Source organism: Cervus elaphus, chromosome 5 (assembly GCF_910594005.1).
Source record: "Cervus elaphus chromosome 5, mCerEla1.1, whole genome shotgun sequence".
Classification (NCBI taxonomy): domain Eukaryota; kingdom Metazoa; phylum Chordata; class Mammalia; order Artiodactyla; family Cervidae; genus Cervus; species Cervus elaphus.
Window position 1 is genome coordinate 92,951,168 of NC_057819.1, and position 17,150 is coordinate 92,968,317.

At 39.5% G+C, this 17,150-nt stretch overlaps 1 protein-coding gene across 3 annotated transcripts in view; it reads right to left on the minus strand.

Annotated features, from left to right (window-relative positions):
- FAM222B (family with sequence similarity 222 member B) overlaps nt 1-17,150 on the minus strand; it is a 55,920-nt gene that overhangs the window by 17,792 nt on the left and 20,978 nt on the right. The gene's annotated exons all lie outside the window — the stretch shown is intronic.

The window sequence follows — 17,150 nt, forward strand, 5'->3', positions numbered from 1 at the left end:
ACACTGATTTATACTAAGAGGGTAGTTTGTCAAAACTGCAGAGAATGTTTTAATGAAATTTTTAGCAGGTGTTGAAGAGTTATGAATGGAAGCAGGGAAGGAGACAGCAACAACATGTGAATGAATGTATGTTAGTGAAGACACAAATTCCATCAAAGTTGTTGGAGAAATGTAAGCAACTCCAAACATACAAGGAAATGGTGCAACTATCTAATAATTAAAGAAATGTAAATTAAACAGATGAAATTTTATTTTTTGCTTAAAAATTGACAAACATGTTTGAAAGAGTCTAAAACACACCAAGTCAAGGATTCAGTGAAAAGTCACTAAAGAGAGATGCTAAATTGACACTTTCTAGAAATAAATATGAGCAGTTTTTAAAATACTCATACTCTTTGATAGAGTAATTACACTTCTAAAGTCTAACTTAAGGAAATAATTAGAAATGTAAACAAAGATTTACACACAACTATCTTCACTACAGTATGGTTCATAATTGTGTGAAAACTCCAACAATCTAAATGTCCAAAGGCAAGGAAATCATTATATAAATTATGGGATATTCATCTAATAAAATTAGTATAAGCCTCCCAAATTAAATATATATACATAATCTCATTAAAGAATATCTAAAGACAAAAATGCTTATAAATGCTGGGTTTAAAAAGTACATATAATACATAAATATGGTATAATAGTCTTTTTATAAAATTTATCATATATATGTGAAAATTATGAAGTCATTTGTATTTGACCATTAAATGCATTACAGCACTCTGTGGGGATAAATTCTCACTCCTGGATTATCTAGTTTAGGATAACATTCTACTCAGCTTTCATTTCTTGATTATAAAACCAAGAGAGCCAAAGAAGTCAACAGAATTTAGCAAAAAACTGGGTGGCAAGGGCAGTCATTTTCTGGTAAGGTTTCAACAGCAGAAAATTCACATACAGAAAAGCGTCCAGTGCAGCTCAAATTACCTGAAGAAACCTGGATTAACAAGAGGCACAACATCGAAGTAGCTAATAGACAAGACTGGGTTTGAATTAGAACTAGACAAGACTACGCTCTCTGCTCCCTACCCATTGTGTGACCTTGGGGAAAAAAACTTCATCTGTAAAATGTTACCTACATCATGGGATCATTTTAAGGATTAAATGAGTTTAAATCAAGTGTTTAGGACACCAGTGTGAACACTGTTCAAATGTTGGTTAATCTATCCTATAATCTATCAAAATCCAGGTCACTTTTTATTTTGCCACCAGAACTAAACCACCCTTTTAGACTCTACAGCTCTTTACCCTTTGAAACATGTTTGCATACATTATTTCACTTGAAACTGAAAGCAAGCTTTTAATCCAGATGAAATAAGTATCATTCCCTTTCCACAGATTAAGAAACCCAAGTTCAGAAAGGTTAGGTAATTTGTCCAGTGACACACAGCTGGGATGGTGAACCTCACAGGACAGTCTCTGTCTTAACTCCCAGGCCTGTAGCTCATTTCATCAGACAAATATTTTCTAATCCACAGGCTTTAAAAAAAAAAAACACCCACAAAGTAACAGTTAAGAATGCGTATTGTTTCATGACTCTGTCCCAGCTATTTAAATTATAAGCCTGTTTACTGGGATGCAATCTTCACTGTGGGCACAGACAAAGACGTTCAGAAAATGCTGCCGATCAAGAACCACAGCTGCCTCTCAAGCCAATATTTACTGAGCACCTATCACAGCCCTCTTCCTACACCATTATATACAACACAAACATACAATTCTAGGCCATGGCTTTGTCTTTTAAGTGTAAATGTAATTATTGACTCTCCTATGGATTTGGGGAACCACCTGCCGCAGATCAGCTCTTCACTCTGTAACTCTATTATACTATGGCTAGTCTAACACTTTGGAAAGGGCTTTCAGTGAAAATTCCTTTAAAAAAAAAAGGAGCAGGGGAACAACTTTAACCAGGGTAAGAATGCATTGGGAAAGTAACTACATAAAGGCAAAGGAAAGCTTTAGGTTTGAGCGGTCAGACTTCTTCCCAGGAGAAAGCTTTATCATTCACACTGAGGAAAAGTGTACCAGAGAATACTACAAGTAATGATCAACAGTTACCTCTCGTTCTCAAGCTACTCCCGTTCAGGAAACTCTTCCCCTCCTATTCTCAGACTCTTTCCTGAATGGGAGAAGTCAACCCTGACTAACTCTGAACAAACTCTCAACTCATACCTTTTCTAAGTTGGTTTCCACTTTGGACACTCACACGCTATGATGGAAGCTGGGTATCACAGAGCTGACCAAGGTCTCTGACAGGAAGCATCTCTCTGTTCTTTAAGGTGTTCTGAGTTCAAGGGTGAAAAGGAGCTAACCCTTTTTCATGGCTATGCATCTACTCTATCTACTTTGTATTCATTTGGTCTATTACTTTCTTAGAACCAGCTCTCTGTACACAATGCCTTGAGCTTACGTGCCTTAGGTTTCTAGTGTAGAGTTTCAGTAAGGCTGGTAAATTCAGGGCAGGCAGGGGATGTTAATGCTTACAGTAAACATACTGCCCTTCACTGTATCTCTAGTCTGCTGCCATCCAGGGTTAGTGTGGCAATAGGCAGATTCTAAGGTTACAGAACAAGGCATGACTGACATACTAATTTGTTCTGTTCATTTAGGCCCTTCCTTCTGCCCCCACTCCCGTATTCTGGCCTGGAGAATTCCATACACTGTATAGCCCATAGGGTCCCAAAGAGTCAGACACGACTGAGCGACTTACACTTCTGCCCCAGCCTGAGTACAGGAGTTTGAGGAATTCTGATGTATAAGAACTTTGGGGGAGGGTTTCTACAGCCTTAGTGAAAATCAAAAGATCTTACCTTGCCATTTCACTGAGCCTCACTATCACCTGAAGCTTTATTCCACATACCCAAGGAATTACCAAGCTTCTGAAGCTAAAGGTGTCTCTGAAAGCAGAGAGACTGTTAAACCTCCAAAGGGCCTAGGAACTGATAGCTTACGAGAAAGACGAGCAAGCCCTCCTCCCACACCCTGCAAACCCCACAACTAGCTAATAAAATTCAGAATACTGGCTATAGCCACAGGAGGAAGGAGGGAGAGAGAGCCAGTCCCTACCTGTGCTGGAAGAATACTTCAATAGCTAAACACCCACAAAAATAAGATTCTGCACTTAGCTTTAGGAGGCTTCCTCATTTCAGGAACTGCCTTGGGAAACAAAAGAAAAACTAACAAAATAGTTCTTTAAATTTTTCAAGGACACAAGGTAGCACAACTCACTCACAGATCAACCCATTAGCAGACTGGCCCTGAGAAATCCCATAATCATTCAGCACTGTTACTTGTCAGTGGGTGACTGGTCAAGTAAGTCTTATACCAAATATCAAGTCCCACCCAAACAAAACAATTTAACTCAAGATTACTTTAGCATTGAGTGAATCAGGAAAAATTATATAAATATATGGTTTATCTTACAGATATCCAAACAATCTGCCTTCCTTTATCTCAAAGATACCTTCAAGAAATGGTGGTACCAAATGAACATCTTATTGACAGGGGCAGGAAACAGGTTCTCAACTCTTCTATTCCTGGTACATGCCTCCTTCACTCGGTATACCCATTCAAGGTCCTAATTTCTACTCTATCAACTTCTCGCTCTGAGGTCTCCCTCACCGACTAAGTGTCCTAACCTACTTTCACCCAGTTCCCTCTGTCGGGTCGTTTCGATTGGATAAGAAACAGAAGGTGCCCAGAGTGCAGAGTGAGGAAGGTACTCACAAAACTGCAGGTGGTGAGCCCTGATGTGGGGGCCAGAACTCGAGTGGTGTGAGCGCACCCCCAGCAGGGGCGGATGCAGTGACTGCTTCTCATTCAATAGCAATGAGCCCCTACAGGGCCTGCTCAGATCTGGGCTTCTAATTACTAAATTCTCCACGAACAGGAACAAAGGCCTTTGGAGAAATGGCTGAGGCAGAGAAAATACTAGATGAGTCTGGTACATATTACAGCACAGGAAAGGAAGTGCTCAAAGAGTAACAGTGACATGTCAAAGAAGACAGAAGTGATAAGATGCTCAACTGGTGAGGGAAACTCCAGAAAGAGAAGTTTACACAGAAGAAATCAGAGGGAACACAGAATGGATACACTGAGTGAAGGAGGCATATACTAGGAATAGAGTAATTAGAAACTTTTGTTTTCTACAACTGTTCATAAAATGTTAGTCTGGGTTAGTGCCAACCAACCCTTTGCAATAAAAAGACAGTAAATCACTTAGGCACCTTTCAGGTTAAACATAGAGTTAAATTTTTTTTCTTAATTTACTGGCAAAATCTGAGATAATATGAATATCAAAACAAACAAAGATAGACTAAATTTAATAAAATGTAATGAAAGTGAAAGTCGCTCAATCGTGTCCAACTCTTTGTGACCCCCTGGACTATACAGTCCACGGAATTCTCCAGGCCAGAATACTGGAGTGGGTAGCTGTTTCTTCTCCAGGGTATCTTCCCAACCCAGGGATCGAACCCAGGTCTCCTGCATTGCAGGCAGATTCTTTACCAGCTGAGCCACAAGGAAGTCCAAGGATACTGAAGTGGGTAGTCTATCCCTTCTCCAGTGGATCTTCCTGACCCTGGAATTGAACCTGGGCCTCCTGCAGTGCAGGCGGATTCTTTACCAACTAAGCTGTAATAAGTTGACTAAAATAGGAAATCATGAACCCATACTAATGTAAATAAACTAGTAAACTGAAAGGCTTAAAAGGAAAATGATGTTTGCATCGTTTCGAACTGTCTCCTCCCAAAATAATAATTACAAAGGGAAGAGTAACTTTACACTGGAAGTGCCTATAAGGAACCTGTTTAATCAAGAGATCAAACATTCTCAGTAATGAGACAAATAAAAACTCTGCATTTCTGAAAATTATGCAGTAAAGAACACAGCATCATTCCTGTGGTATTCCTGCTGAAGATGTACAACCTAAATTAAACATGAGGAACCATTAAACAGTCCCAAATTGAGGACTTTCTACAAAACAACTGTTGGTAGTTGTCAAGGTCATGAATGTCAAAGAAGGCCTGAAAAATTGTTCTAGATTGAAGGAGACCAAGAAGACAAAGAAAGAAACGCAAGGTATGATCTTTTTTGTAATAAAGAGCACTACTGGTACAACTAGCAACATTTAAGGGGGGGTGCTGAGAATTACATGGTGGTAATGTTGTCACCATTAACTTCCTGATTTTGATGGCTCCATTGTGATAATGTTGGAGAATGTTCTTTGCAAAAACTAAAGTGTTAAAAAAAAAAACAAAAACAACACTAAAGTATTCAGGGATGATGAGGAATAAAGTGAGCAACTTACTCTCAAATGATTCAAGGAAGAAAAATACTCTTTGCACTGTACTTGCAACTTTTCTATAAATTTGAGATTGTTTCTGAATTTTTTTTATTAAATTGTTAAAACAAACAAACAAACCAAAAATAACCAAGATAGCAGTGCTGAAATCTGAAGGAGGGTAGGAGATCAAAAAGAAGAGTTGAAGAGTGTGGTCTGTTTGAAACCATTCTCACTGTGTTTTAACGCAGGTGACCCAACTCTGAATTGGTGAGTACTGACACTGGGGTTCTTGCCGTCGGGAACAGGTTTCCTGTCTCTTTCTGCCTCATCAACTTCTAATTTCTTTTCAAGATTTATCTGAGTAATATTTTCTCCTGTGTCTGCACTTACGACTCTCTCCCAGCCTCAACTCTGTGCTGGCAGTCCTTCCCCTAAGTGGCATTCACGCAATTCTCCTACCCAGAGGAGAAATTCATCCTTAGAAAGATTCCAAAAGTAATGTCTTATCCTGAAGGAGGAACTATTAATGATCCTCCTTTCTTCAGGCCTGGCATTCGCTAACATCCCCATCAAGTTCATGTTTTAATAAAGAGTTTTTTCAAGGCCCTTCGTTATAAACACATATAACTCCCCTATGCTCCAAGGGAAGACCTTCTTAAACCTTCTGGAGTGGAACATGGTTTTTACTCTTTCCTCCCACTATATAAAAAGTTTCAAATAACATCATAAGCTTTATCTCCAGACTTCCTGAAATGTAGCAGCTATTACCAGCTTCTCCACTTTCACACCAATGGCAGCTGGCAGGCAGTCTTAGATATTCTACAGCAGAAAGGTTTTCAGTAACAATCAATGAAGAGCTTTGAAGCAGTACAAAGATGATGCTTATCACTCATCCTTTCCTCTTCTTTCTTATTTAGGGTGATTACGGAAGTTTTGGAGGAGGAACAACTATACCGCAGCCTGTCTCCAAGCAGCCATGAACTCTCCCCCTTATTTTTTCCTGACCAGGAGGCCTGTGGAATCTTACTTCCCCATCAGGGGCTGAACCCAGACCAATGGCAGTCAAAGTGCAGCGTCCTACCCCTGGGCTGCCAGGGGACTGCCCTTCCCTTCCTTTAACAAAAGCAGACTCTTAAAATGCACTCCTTGGCAATTTATCCTCAACAGAAATTTTATGCAGCCACATCCATGACTATACGTAAGGCGACTGACAGGCCCTTGGGAAGAGAGCCTAGCAACAAAGGACACGAAGGTGAACGACATCCGAAATGAAAGCCGCAGCAAGTCACCTGGAGACCTAGGGACAACCTGAGCTGGAACCAGCTTCGGTCTTCTCATGTTAAAGAGAGAAAATTTTGCTTACAAGCATATTCAGGATAATCATCAAACAGCAATAGAGAAAAGGAAACAGTAAAGGAACTTCACCATCTTTAGAGAAAAACAAACAATTTTCTCTTGTTTCTTCCTTCTTTTTCTACATAGCAAGGATTGTTTCCAAATATATTATGCAACTTTCTATTAAAATCACAAACTGAAATTCCTACAGAGCTTATTAAGAAACGTATCCTCAGTGTCCTACTGATTTTAAAAGTGCTCAAAAAGTTTTCTTTTGCACTCTGAAGAGAATTTCCGATGCAAGCAGAGGACTAAAATGCACCTTGCCAATTACAGTAATCTTACAACAAGCACATACTGCTATGAATGACATTTAGTTCCATCTCGGTCTGTTCTCCCAGGATAAGCAGCAATGAACTCAAGGGTATGATCTCAGAATATAAAAAGCCATTAAGGCTGTTCTTAATAGATTCTTTTAAAATATGATCCTACACAGCTCTTCAAAAGGACAGTATGCTTTAATTCTGAGATGGATTTTTACAATGGTTTGACCTCCTCTTTAAGAGAAGTCTGGAAAAAGAAGTAACTGCAGTGGCGGGGGCGGGGGGGGGGGGGGCGAAATGTGTCACTCTGGTTATTAAAATCCATCAAGTTCATACTTCAGCCTTAGGATAACTGCAGCCAAAAAACTGACTTGCAAGTAATTATCACCACTATCTGCAATAAAAGTTAATTGGACATAATTGAACTAACGCCCTAGTCAGAGGGAAGCTGCAACTGGCGAAGGGCCCACTCCTCCTGCTCCTTCAATCTGCAAATGAAACTGCTAATGCTAATTTGTGGACAAACAAGAAATTGCTCTCATGGCTTCCCCACTGCAAATCACGAGGCAATTCCAGCTAATGCCCAGGCATGTTAGGCCAAGAGAAAAATCATTAACCAGTGCTTCCTTTGATAAAGATGGATTTTAACAATAACCAAGCCCATCAGGCTGAGAGTTGCTGAGAATTGTTAAATTTCTCCCAGATGCCCCAAGCCAAGCACTGTGGCCTGATCTCTGCACCCCAGCACCATACACGAAACGCCCCCTGTACCACTAGCATGTGGTATAAGACGAAGAGACATTATGCAAGGCCAGGAGCTACTGTTACACAAATAATTTATCTTCTTCTAAGAGAATCCTTGGGTAATCTCATTTTTAGACAGGCAAATGGCATTGCTGATCTACTTCAACAGCAAAGATTAAATTGCTTCTGAATGAACTCTGGAATTGATAGATTCCTGCTGCCCGACTCATCCTGCCTTCAATTTTGGACAAGAACTGTGCCCTTTCCCCTGGAATTAGTATCAGGCCTTCTGCCTTTCAATTCTGTCTACAGCCCAAGGGACTAAGACTCCTAGGGATATTATGCAGTCTTAGGTAGCCACTCATAACAGAAGGGGAAAACTGTGGTCTTTATATCTACAATGACCTGTAAAGTGGGCAGAAGGCAGTAATTTCCTGAGGTGACAGAGGGTAAAAGAGAAAAACAAGTACAAAGCACTCTGTCTGCTTATTTTTTCTTAGGTGGCTGGGGCTCCATCCTGGCAAGGAGGTGGCTAGAGAAATTAATGCAATGAGAACCTTCCCTGAGGAAGCAGCTGGACCACCTGTCCCTTTGGTACACTTTTCAATAGAAGTTATTTTGGAAGGTTGCAGTTTACTTCCTCTAGTCATCAAAATACAACATTTTCTGATGTGAAATATGAAAAGCCTAAGAACAGATTGGCTAGGATGTAAGAGAGGTACCTAGAAACTGTAACACGGATAGTAAAGTGAAATAAGAGTTTAACCTGAACAAAAGAGCACTTACTAGGAATGCCATTCATTCATTTGTTCACCAGGCACCTATGATGCACCAGGCACTATGGCAGTAGTAGTACTATGTATTAGGAATACAAATATGGCAGACAAAATCCCTGATGAGATATGTGATTAATGTGATCATTTCACGATGTATACAAATATCAAATCATTATGTTGGGGGACCTTCCTAGAAGTCCAATGGCTAAGATTCCTTGCTCCCAATGCAGGAGAGGCCCCAGGTTTGATCCTTGACCAGAGAACGAGATCCCACATGCCGCAACTAAGACCCAGTGCAGCCAAATAAATATATATATTTTTAAAAAATCATTGCTGGACACCTGAAACTAACATAACATTGTATTAACAACTATACCTCAAGAAAGGAAGACAGACAAGCAGGAATGAAGGGAGGAAGGAAATCAGAGTTGTTTCAAAACGAAAATAATGAAAAAAATACCTACAGTAAACAATTATAAAGACGGGAGAAAACAATACGGGTCATTGAAGGCTGAGCAAGAATTTACTGGATTGAGACAGTTAGGCTACTCTAGACAGAGAAAACCAGCATAACGAAAGGCATGCAGTTGTAAAACTAAACAACTTGTTTGGGGAACCACAAGTATTCTGAGATGAGGAGAGTGTTGGATGTATGGGCTAAACTTGGGAGATGAGCCTGATGTGTTAAATTATGAAGACCCTTATATTTCATACAAGAGGGACAGAAGAGCAGATTAAAAGTAAATTAGCAGAAAAGCATCCCTGACATCATATAGAGTAACTATAATGATTAAACGAGATTATATTTATAAAGTGCTCAGTACAGTGTCTATGCTCAATGATGGTAGTTGTAACTATTATTAGCTAGGCTAATGTCAGACTTTATCCTGAAACCACGGGAGATAGGAACAGGTTTCAAAGAGAGTAACATGATCAGATGTCTATTTTAAATAAATCTGCTGCAAGTGTGAAAGACAAATGGGAGATGGCACAAGTCAGTTAAGTGGCTATAGTGATTTCGAGGTGAGAAATGATGAAGATTTCAAATAAAGGTGTCACAGGAGGGCTGTCATACAAATGAGGGAGCAGCTTTATCTCTGAGCGCCAAAGATCAAAAATAGGTTAATAAATTAAACTCTGAAGATAGGCAATTTTAGACGAACATAAATAATAATTTGAGCTTGTTCAACAGTGGCACAGCACTAGAAACGCTGAAGCAAAAGCAATGACCCATTCATTAAGAGTGACGGGAAAAAAAAAAAGAGTGACGGAAAAAGAGTTATTTTCAGTAGCTAAAACTGACCACTAAATTCAACTTTCAGATTCCAAGAATCTAAATCATTTTGTAAAATCATTAATAATTGCTTACACTTGTAGAGAGGTATACAGTTTTCCAAGTGCTTTCATACTGATTCTCTCACTTGAGTTGCTCAAATGCCTTATGAGATCGACTAGGCAGGAATCATTAGTGCCATTTTCACAGAAAAACTAGGAAAAGCTAGTAAGTGCCTGGAGTACAACCAGATTTTCTCACTCCTGGCTCTGTGCTCTTTTCCAGTCTCACCATTGCCTCCAATATGGTACCAGTGCTGAAAAATCCATTCTGAGAAACCATCCTTCTTTGGTTACCTATTCCAACGTTTATTCTTAGAATCAGTAAATTCTTCTGCATGTTTTATTTTCGTTGTTCAGAAGTTTCAGCCTATTTCTCTGCTCTCTTCGAGATGAATAAGAGCTAGTCATCTATCTTCATTCAATGTTCCTTCATATTTACATACTATAAAATGTCTATCATTTCTCTAATCTAGGATAACTAACCCTAATTATTAAAACTCAATTAATCCCAATTATTAAAACTCAATCCTTGAGTTTTTTCAAAAATGTTATTTCCTTTAAAGTAGTTAAGTAATCCAATCCCTAATTTAATACTAGCTCCAGGAACATAATATTCTCTTCCCGTCATTCCAATTCCTAGATATCTATTCTATTAAAGATTACCTCCTCCAATTATTTGATACCAATATTTACTGAGCACCTACTATGTAGCAAGGTACTGCTCCAGAAGCTAGGGACTCAGCAATGAACAAACAAACAAAAACTTCTGTCTTCATGATGCTTCCCTTTGTACATGAGGTCAAGTGGGAGGATCAGACCAACAAATAGGTAAGGGACACAGACTATTAGAAGATGAGAAATGCTATGGAAAAAACGAATGAAGGAGTGTAAGGGGATGAGGGGGCCTGGATGGGGCAGCAACTTTAAGTAGCAAACGCAGAGTGTGGTCCTCACTGAGGAACTAGTTTCCACCATGCTTTCTACCTGCTGGTTTCAGCACAAGGCAGCAGTACAGCTTTTAATTACATAAGAGATTTTTTTTTTTTTTTTTTTAGCAATTAAACTATAACTAGTTTAATTGCTAAAATAGTCTCCCCCCCCACTCTCAAGTTTAACTCTTAGGCACTTGTACATTTATTTATTTTTATTTTTTTCAGTCCTACCACTTTATTGCTACCAACCCATCTCCCTCCACCCTCATGCACACATGCTCAGTCATGTAACCCCATGGACTGCAGCCCGCCAGGCTCCTCTGTCCATGGACTTTTCCAGGCAAGAATACTGGAGTGGGTTGCCATTTCCTTCTCCAGCACTTGTACATTTAATAAAAAGCAATTTATTCAACTTGTTTTAAAGAGTAAAATTTTGTTTCTGTAATGCTGAAATATTCCTGAAGAAATAATGTAAGAAGGTAACGGAAGCCCAAAGACCACCACTGTGCACACTCATACAAAGACTGCTGCTGGGTGCAATGAGTTTAATAAAGACTAGCATTTCCCTGGGAGAAGGCAATGGCAACCTACTCCAGTACTCTCGCCTGGAAAATCCCAGGGACGGAGGAGCCTGGTGCGCTGCAGTCCATGGGGTCACTGAGAGTCAGACATGACAGAGCGATTTCACTTTCACTTTTCACTTTCATGCACTGGAGAAAGAAATGGCAACCCACTCCAGTGTTCTTGCCTGGAGAATCCCAGGGACGGGGGAGCCTGGTGGGCTGCCGTCTATGGGGTCGCACAGAGTCGGGCACGACTGAAGCGACGCAGCAGCAGCATTTCCCTGCATGAGCAGTGGTAGGTAAAGGGCTGGCCAAAAAGTTCATTTAGGTTTTCCATAACATCTTATAGGGAAATGAAATAACTTTCTGGCTAACTTGATAGTTTTTTAACTAGTCGTGGAGAGCTGAAAGATGAGCAGGTGTGGATACACAGGAGGATGGAGGGAGTTGGTACAAACAGAATTTTAAAGAGCTACAAAACTGGTGTGCAGCCTGGAGTGGCACCAGCGTCTCACTTCCAGGTGCACTCAGGAGTCTCCCCAGAACATACTAGGAAAGGTAAGAACAACAGTTTTCAATTGGCACATTTGTCCAGCTTGGAGAAGAAACCAAAATTAAAATACATAGCTTGCTGGAAAAGCAACTTGTTCCAACTTAATTTTCCCACAGACTATGGAAATAGGCAAAGCACTTCTCTTAAGAGGAAAGGTTCCTTTCACCTCTCTGGGGAGATATCCCAACACAGTATCACATTCCAATCATAACATACCTCACAAGGATTGAATGAAGCCTAAGTACTAAAATCCTCAGTAAACGACTTTAGTGAATGCACAGTAACACCTGCCAGGACAGGTCAAAACCAAGATATAGAGTCATCATTAATCCACCGGTCCCACTTTCTGTTGAATGCAAGAGGTTCTGGGAGCATAAGATAAGCAAATGCCAAACCAGTGCCTTCACGGCTATAAAACTAATGTGTTCATTATAGTAAAACTACTTTCAGCTGCATAGATGGGTGATCCAGAAGGTCCATTCAGGAACCCAGGGAACTTGCCTTTTCCACTGATACACTGTGATCTGGGATGAGCTGCCTTCAACTTCTCATAGTCTTGATACCCTTTCCTTTTAAAACTGATTAAGTCCTACCCTTTATATTGTAATTGATAAATGAAATGCCAGTGGTAGTACTATAACTTTTGGGGGGGAAAAATTAAGTTGTGACTAATAATTGCTTATGATTCTCCTCTGAAGCAACGCTGATGAGTAAATCACTCCAATTCTGCAAGTGGCACAAAATCTGATTTTCACTCAGATCAGCAACTGATCCTCAAAACCACTTTGCTGAGTGCCAAGAAGTAGCGATTGGTTATGAAACCTTGCCTTTTAAATCTATTGGAATATTCAGCTGATCTTCAACAACAACAAAAGCAAGGGGTGGGTGGGGAGGGAAGACATTTTCCAACCAAACAGCACTTAAAGCAATCCTCAGTTTTGAATTTATAACTGATAGTACTTCTTTGATCACAACCCAATGTGTACATGGATTTCAGCCAACAGCTCCGATGAGGAGAATCCACAGAGCCCAGTGTTAGAAGAGGGGTTTACTTTGGTAATAGTTCTTTGGCTTGACTACCTACAGCCTGTCCATATAGGATGAGTGATTTGCATATCTGTGGGACAAGAAGACACCAACAAAGGAAACATGCCGGTGTCAAGGGTTAGTTTATCTACAATTTACCTGGAAAATCTCAGTTCTCCAGAGGACCTTGGTATAATTAGGTCCTATAACAAGGGTCAAGTCTTAAAATATTAAAACAAACCATCTCAAGGATACAAAACTGAGCTAAACCAAGCTGGTGGCAACCTCACCTACTTGGCTCCTGAATGATCAGACAAAGAACCATAATCAGTTTGTTCAGCTGGAAAACTGCAGTTAAAAAGCAGAGGAAGTTAAAGCTATTGCTTAAAAATATGGCCTATGAATATCTTTGGACTTGTCTATACCTTGCTTGTTTGCCTTTCTGCATGAATAATCAAGAACTGACTGTATTCTCTGATCAAGAATGAATCCTTAGCTATTAGAGTTCTCCCTGCCTGTTGGTAAAGGTGCCTCCTGCCCTTTCCAGCTGGTCTCACATGAAACAAACCCCGTCTATGACTACACGTGACCTAGTCAGCCAGTGTGGCTATCCCCGCTCCCTCTCCCCACCCACCCATCAGGACAAAATGTAATAAAACTTCAACTTGGCCTTTCCTTTATATCTCTATCATTCTTCCAGCATCTCATCTTGAACGTTCCTCCTTTCTCTTGATTGATAATGGCATCTTGGGTCTTTGGATTCTCTTCTCAAGTACAGAAATAAAAACAGCTTCTCAGGGCAGAGACGTGAAACTTTCAATCATTTCAAATAGGGACCCTGAAAGGAGTTCTTGCAGAAGAGAATCAAACATACTAGATTCAGAGGAGGGAAGAATTCCGAGACCTTGGCTCTGGGTCTGGCTTCACTACTAAATCACTTTCTAAGTTATTTAGACATTCTTGAGGCATTAGTTTTACCAACCTCAGAGAAATGCTGAGACCACTAAGAGACTGCTTATTTAATTCACTGGATGAAAACTAATCCAAAAGTAAAAATATTTATGTTAATACTGGAAAGGATTCTTGGGCTGAAGGAACTCTTGTCTTAACCTTTTATGAGTTGTTATGTAAGTATTCCCTACAACCCCCATTTAATTTCAAAGTATAATATGTACTCGAGGTACCAAATAATTCCTAATTCCTTTAAGTCAGGCTCAGCTTCTCTCTTCTATTACTATATATATTTACAGATAATGAAATCACTAATTAAGCAAAATTCTAAGATATGGCCAAACAAAAGGACTGTCCATTATTCACAGAATGCTAACACAGAGGACAAAGTTGGGGGAGGGAGCAAAGGCCTGGATTCTAAGAAAACAGATGAGCTATTTGGGTGTTTGGCTTACAAAAACAAAGCAAAAACAAAAAGATGGATTAATAGTTTATATCTAAAAGGCAACTCTATTTCGAATGGCTCTAACAATCCCATAATAAGCACAGTATCAAACACAGTCAGGGTAATTAATTCAGTGGACTCTTCCCCTTTCACCGCCAGATTGAACAGCTCTGAGGATAATCTCCTTCATTCTCCCAGGGCTCAGTTGGAAGATTCATTATTTATGCCCTCAATTGTTTACTCTGTCCTATTTTTCCATCCATCCAGGCCCAAGGGCAGTGTTATCACTGGCCTGTTTCCAAAATGAATGTATTAGTTCCCTGCCTTACTAGTTACAAACCCAAAGATAATCAAACAGTGGTTATCTTAACACTGGAGAGCAACCCCACCCCACCACTTGATCCAGGAGAGAAGTTAATGACAATGCTGACCCAGGTTACCAAAAGCTGTTATTTTAGATGGATGAAATGAGACACATTAGTTTTTCTAGTCTTTTTGTTTTTCTTCGACCACTGAGCAACATATATGCACATCCAACAGGATTCTTAAAGGGCAGTACCATTAGAAAGACAGCTCTGGCCCTCACCAAGAGCAGACCTGTAAACTATGAAGGATTAAACTGATTGAGATGCACTTTGCCTAGCAACCATTCATTAGGAAGAGTTCAGTAACTCACCAGCAATCAATTCCATGTCCTTATCTAAGCCATAAACAGATAACAGACTCCACCAAGTCCTCTACCCTCTGGATTCAGACAGCAAACAACTTCCTTAAAAGACTCAGCTTCCAAAAGTCAACCCTTGGGGGAAGGGGTTGTGCTTAAACACACACAAAATATAGTCTCAGACACCTGACTGACAAAGCTGAATAGCTAAAAACTACCACCAGTCACATCTCCATATGAATGCATTCATTGTCTCTAAATGAGTCTCCCACACAGCAACATTCCTAGGTCTTTTTGCCTCTAATATTTTCTCACCTTGAGCAAGTCTTTCCTAGTTTCAAACCTGACAACACTCAAGCTGATTATCATGAGAATCAAACAACGCCAAGGGTCCAATCTTTTCCTTCACCTTCTCAAGGGAATCATTTTATACTTCAGATGTGAATGGGGGATTGGGCTTGAGTCTCCCTTTAGAGAGAACATAGGGCCCTCTTTGAAAAAAAAAAAAATCCTAAGCTGTGACTCACAGAAATAAGCAGGATAAAAACAGATTGCTAAAGAAAAATCAGCGAACTGAACCTCAACAGCACCATGTCCCCTTAACTTAAGAGATTATGGGATATCACGGCTTCATATAATTGTTTCCTCGCAAATGACCAAATCTGAATTTCCATCCTCCTTAAATGATACCTGGAGATCAGTATAGATACACACCTATCATTAGTTCTATACATAGCCTTTTGTCTCCTGGGGAAAATTCTTTGGGGAAATCACTGCACCGTGCAAAATATATACACAAATCTGTCAAGAAAATAGAAATGTAAAAACATTAAGTGAGCAAAGTGTAATGTAACTTTACAAAGCTGTATTAGCTGCTCACTCATGAGTAGACAAAAAATAACACCTAGATATCAAATAGGAGGTTATTAGTAGAAGCAAGTAGAAGTGGTGGTATATGCTTTAACATGGCCTCCAAGTGGATTTTGTCACTTTCTCAGCTTACCATATAGTTTAGACATCAAAGTGCACTTTGTTTTATACAATAGCTAGCTGCCAAAGCTTCAAAGTGATTTTTAACAGTTCATTCTCAGTAACAAGTTGGGTAAGAGAACATCTGGGGGTATTCGCTCTGCCTTTCAATTTAAATATGATTCATGGAGTCTTAAGGGATAAATGGGTAATAAACTAAAAACCCGAAATCTAACAAAGGTTTACTATGAATCTACTTTTTTCGCACAACTCTGTACTAAGGCTGCTTCAGATTAAAAAAAAAAAAAAAACTAGAATAAGTTTCCTGATTCCTGGTAAGTTTCCACAACTGAACCAATTTCCTACCCCATTATCTCTATTCTTTATCATATTTGCTTTTACCCCAAACTGCTCCTTATTGATTAGAGATAAAAATAAACCAATGCAAAGAAGAAACATTAATCCATCTTAAAATTAAAAGAGCTCCAGCATATCAATTCTATCTTCAAAACTGAACTCCAGTTAGAACAATTTCTGGAAACTGAACCCAGCTTACAAGAATGAACTCTCAACATTTCAATTAATATTTACAAAAGTGCTGCCAAAAAATGGACATGCATCCCTTCTGGCATTCTAGCTCTTTTCTAATCAACATTAGGATAAATCTGGTCCAAACACTTTTGGTGAAAATGCCCAGTTAAAGCAAGTTTACCAGGAACAATGCCGCTGAAAACACACACACATCCTTTGTTGCTATCATAAATTCTGAGTTTTCCCTCTTCAACTGATACCTTTCCTCTCTATTAAAAACCGATAAAGAGGTTCCTGATTTTGGTCAAAGATGAACTGTCCTTCAGGAAGAAGGGATCCATAAATTGTAGAAGCAAAGGAACTCAAAACATAAATATAAATTGTAATGATACAGCCACCTGAATTCATGAGGGGGTGCTTTAAAAAAATTAACGACTTAAACAAAATTCATCTGGATTTGTTTAAAGTTTGGTTTTTGACGACAGAAACTAATCCCTCTGAGAGTCTGTGAATGAGAAATATACAGATGGAGAAAAATATGAGACTTTTAAGTTTCAGTAACGGTAAGGGAAGTTTGCTTGCTCGAGCTAGGTTTCTCCAACAGGGCTGAGTCCTACACAAAGCCGGTGACACTGTACTCGGGAGAGCGACTTGAGCAGAGTTAA